The sequence below is a fragment of the Gavialis gangeticus genome, unplaced genomic scaffold, assembly GCF_001723915.1.
Source record: "Gavialis gangeticus isolate Ggan-Ray unplaced genomic scaffold, GavGan_comp1, whole genome shotgun sequence".
In the NCBI taxonomy this organism is placed as follows: domain Eukaryota; kingdom Metazoa; phylum Chordata; order Crocodylia; family Gavialidae; genus Gavialis; species Gavialis gangeticus.
Window position 1 is genome coordinate 50,715,159 of NW_017729024.1, and position 5,103 is coordinate 50,720,261.

Here is a 5,103-nt window from a genome sequence, read left to right on the forward strand (position 1 = left end):
ATCTGTCTTTTTGCTTGTTTTAATAGTTGACTCCAAGATGATCCTTCCCCCCTCCCCACTTTCAACATTGGGGGAAAAGAAATTTGACTTGGGTTTGAATACAGTCTGGGATAGGCAGCTGCTGCAGATCTGACTTCAGCTCTGGTCCTGACCCAGGAGAGAGCCCGTGGTGCAGGACTGGGGGAGTGCAGGGGAGATCTCAAGTGAGTCCTAGAGGGAGCACGGAGGAGACTGCAGTGGCAGGGGAGCTGCTGTAGCTGTATCTACAGCTGTGGCTCTGACCCAAACTCAGGGTCTAAACTACTGGCACTGTCAATACTGGTGTTCAGTTCTTAGTATCCCGTCTGCTTATGAATTTTTGTTCTCAGACTTGACTTTTGAAGGTGTTTTGCAATTTTTCCTTGAGCATAAGCCTAGTGAGGTCAGAAAGGAAGTGCTTGTTCTGTTAAAAGTATTCTTATACATGCATCCATGTGTTTCTGTCCTTAATCTCTTTCCTGTGATCATTCATGCTGGTGCTTAGTTTTAGTCTAGTTTCACCTACATAGTTTTCATGAAGTTATTAGGTGAACTGGCTGAGATACCATATTTGAGGATAGGGATATGTAAGAGCCATGGATTCTGACCAGTTTGTTCTGGGGGAGAGATATTGATTGTTATATGACTGGAGATGTGTTGACAGGTTTTGCATCTATTGTTAAGACAAGGCTGAGTCCTAGCTGATGTCATCTGAACATCAGGGACTGTGCTTCTGATGATGAGTTGGGAAAGGTTGGGTTTATCTGAAAGCCAGGAGTGAAAGGGCTGGGAATATTTCTCTCAACTTTTGTGTTTATTGAATATTGGATCTAATTACTGTTAGTCTTCATATTAGTTCAAGTGTAGAGTGTAGGTGACCCCCAGGGGTATGTGGTAATGGGTGGGGCTCTAATTGTATTGGACCAGGTTTCTGTGGGGTATTTCAGTGGCTCTTGCAAAGATGCATACAGTCTATTTCTTTGCTGGAGTGTCTTTGTTGTAAAAAGGCAGATTTCATGCTGGTTGGGGGTATCACAAGCATTCTCCTTAGAGTAGATGGTAGATTACAGCTTCTTTGGTATATTTGCAACGATTCTGGTCTTATTCATATATACATTCATAACCATGGTGGTCCATGTTTCTGGGAGGTTCTTTATGGTGGTTTGTAGTATGCGTGTTCCAGATTCTGGCAACCCATAATGAAGTTCTTCCTGATAACCAAGCACTCACAAACCAAAGGGACAGGCAGCTGGATCACCTATCAGGGTAGGCTCTTCTCTTCCCCAGCAGCTGCTTATTCTGCTTGCTAGCCAAGAAGGCACTGCTGGGATTTGAACCCAGGATCACCTGTTTACTAGACAGGTGCTTTAACCAGCTAAGCCACAGTGCCAGCTACTGTTCTCTTTAAATACAGAAACTTAGGAATCAGGTCCCAGGGGACAGAAAACTAGAAACAAGCAGGGTCTGGGACACCAGGACCAGAAGGCAGGTATCCATCCAGTTGCCCAGGCATCAAGTCAAGGATCAAATCAAGATTGTGATCAAGGCAGCAATTGTTCAAGGCCCAGAGCATCTAAGGCAGCAACACTTGACAGTGACTCTATTGTATTTACAGGAAAAAGGATCATTTTCTAGTCTTCCCATCAGGGCCTTGTGTCTCTTATTGATTCACTCAGATCATCTGGTCTCCCACTGGGAACTTCATGAGAGCATCCAGGATGAGCTGAGGCTGGTGTCTGGACTGCTGCTGGGTGCTTTTGGAGCTTAGGCTTCTGTCCATGGGCCTTGTATCATAGACTCAGAGAAGTAGAGCTGGAAGGTACTTCTCATAGGTCTTGTCCAACCCCGTGCCTGAGACAGGATCACTCCTATCCAAACCATTGTATTCAAATCCATTGTCTAACTTCTAAAGCAAGAGTACAGTCAACCCTAACATAACACAACAACCTAGCCTGCGAAAAGCAAAGCAGAGGGACCACAGCAGCTAATGTCCTATTGTTGCAAACATTGTTAATATATGCTTGCGAGATCCCAGAAAGAGATATATGGCTCCCACTAGAGAGGAAGGCAAACCCCCCATACAGTCCATGCCAATCTGGTCATGGGGTAAAATTCCTTCCTGACCCTAAATATGGTGATCAGTCTGACCCTGAACATAGGGGAAGACCCTCTAGCCAGGCACCACATGTCAGTCAAAATCCCTAGCCTTGGCTGCAACCAAAACCCAATGCATCTGAGACAGGCTTAACACTCCCCACCTCTCCCCACAAACCCCTGACATATAGTAGAAGATGGTGGGGAGGGGCAGAAGGAGGAATTCCCTCCTGGCTCAGTGTGGCAACCAGCAAAGCCTAAAATAATGGAAAATACTCACAGTAGAACCTGGGCATAGGAATGCCTAGATCATCCCTGACTAGTGATAGTCTGACCTCCTTTTGGAAACTCCTGGAAGAGTCTATTCCACTGCCCCACTGTTCTAACATTGAAGAAGTTTTTTTCCTGATATTCAGTCTATACTTACTGTGCTGCAACTTCAAGCCATTGATCCACGTCCTTTTCTCTGCAGTGAGAGAGAAAAGGTGTTTTCCCTTTTGTTTATGGCAGCTCTTCATATATTTAAAGATTGCTGTCTGGTCCTCTCTTAAGCATCCTCTCCTTTTCTGCCATCTGAACTTACATAGTTCCTTCAGCCTCTCCTCATATGATTTGCCTTTCAATCCCTTTATCATTTTGGTTGCCTGCCTCTGGACCTTCTCTAACTTTTTCACATCCTTTTAAAATATGGATCCCAAAACTGCACACATTACTGTAGGTAAGGCCTAACCAGTGCTGAGTAGAGAGGCACTATCACCTCCTGTGTCCTGCACTAGTGCCTCTGTTGATGCATCCCAGAACTATATTCACCTTTTGTGTGGCTGCAACCCACTTAAGTCTTATTAAGTCTGTAAACTGCTGACTCCCAGGTTCTTTTTTGTAATGCTGCCATCCACCCATGTGTTAGTCATTTTGTATTTGTATTTATTATTATTCTTTCCAAGGTGTAGTACCTTGCATTTGTCAGCACTGAACTTCTTCCTGTTACTTCCAGCCCAACTTTCTAGTCTGTCTAGATCTTTCTGAATTGTGCTCAATCCTCCAACATGTTTGCAATCTTTCCCAGTTTCTGAAAACTTGCTCAAGAAGGTCTCAGTTCCAGCATCCAAATAATTAATAAACACAGTGAACCTAACTGGGCTCAGGACTGACCCCTGTGGGACTGCACTCAAAACCTCCTGCCATACTGACATGGATACATTTATAATCACCCTTTGCTTGTGGCTATTGAATCAGTTATCTATCAACCATACTGCTGTTTTGTCCAGCCTACAGTTCTCCAATTTATTTATGAGAAAGCCACATGGAACTTTGTCAACTCCTTGCCGAATTCCAGATACACTATATTTATAGCATTTCCTTCATCCAACCAAGTAGTTAGTTTGTCAAAGATTGAAATCAAGTTTGACAAGATTTGTTCTTAGTAAATCCATTTGGAGAAGTTGTGATCAGCATTTCCTCCTCCAGATACTTGCAAATGGCCTTCCTTTTGATATGCTCCAGTAATTTCCTGAGTATTGAGGTGAAGCTAAACAGTCTCTTCTTGGTTTCCTGGGTCCTCCTTTTGCATTTTTAAAGAGAGGCATTACACTCACCCTTTTCCAGCCCTTGGGTACCTGGACTATCCCACAACTTCATGAACATCATTACCAAGGGTTTCAAGGTCCCTGCAACTTCCTTCAGTACCTTGGGATGAAATTCATTAGGTCCTCCTGTCTTCAGTTCAGTCAGACCCATGAAAAGTTTTCTGTCTCTGTTGTTATTTCATATCTTTGCTTGCACCCTTCCTTATCCAAATAATCCTTGTTAGCTGTCTGCTTGCAGGAAAATCCATATTTAAATCCAAGGGGTCCTGATACTAATTATCTGCATTTACGTGTTGCTGAACTGGAGAAGTAATATGATTCTTTGGACCTGCTAGAGTTGTTGTGTACTGTCAACATGGTTCAAGGTGATTTGACTAGTGCCTCCCAGCCACAGGTGTGCGCTATGCCCAGCCAGGGCTAGGAATCCCACAGCTGACATGACTCTCAGCCCAAGCAGCTGCCTACTCTGGATCCTGGTAGCACCCAGCAGCTGCCAGGTGGGTTCTGGTAGCATGCTTCCCAGGACTGGTACTCAGTTGGTGCTTCCTGAAATGGGGAGGGGGTTCCCAGCCATGGGAACTTGCTCCCCATTCTGTGATCAGGATCACCATGCACCAGGAATAAGCTGCAGTGGGATATAATGTGTGATCCTACAGTCACGCTTCCTGCTGTGCACATGTGACATGGCAGGAGCTTTTTTGTGTAGATTGCATATTAGATCCCAGTGTGCCTTTGCCTGTACATATAGAGGGGCTCTGAGATCAATCTTGACGTTTACTATCCCTTCAATGCGTTAAGTGGAAACTCTGGATTGTGCTCTTTTATCATAAAATATAGTGTTTTTTCTTTTTTTTAAATCTACAGTATTATTTTTTGGCATGTAACTTTCTTGGAGTTTTCAGGTGAATCCAGTCCTGATTGCTTTGCTCTTTGTGAATATTATAATCAAAATTCAACAAATCCTTTCAATCCTACTATAGTATTTAGGGATTTAAGTTTGCTTGTTCATATGTTTTCTCCTCGTGATATCCATAGGGCCCTTAAATCTTTTTACCTTTACACTGGATAGCAGCAATGCTCATACATCAGCCCAACAGTCGATTAAATTTAAGCTTTGGTTGGATGTGAAAAGGAGATGGATAAATTCATTATTCATGGAAAGAGAAGTACAGATAGATTGAGATGCAAAGAACTGATGATCTCCTTTGTATAAACAGTTATTTTAGATGCCACAGTCCTTTGTAGTCCCAGGCAGCAGCAGAGACTAGCTTGTCATTTTACCCATGTTTAACCTCTGTTGTCTTTGGTGGAAAAGGAGACGGCCAGCATTGAACAAGAAGGAGCTAGATGTTTCTTTTAGGGGGAGAGGGGTTTCCATATAACAGAGCACAGTTTCCTCACAAGT

At 43.5% G+C, this 5,103-nt stretch overlaps 1 non-coding gene across 1 annotated transcript; it reads right to left on the reverse strand.

The window, feature by feature from the left end:
* Window positions 1-1,334: 1,334 nt before the first annotated feature.
* Window positions 1,335-1,408, reverse strand: TRNAT-AGU. The gene has a single exon. It is a non-coding gene; the product is annotated as a tRNA-Thr (tRNA).
* Window positions 1,409-5,103: the final 3,695 nt, after the last annotated feature.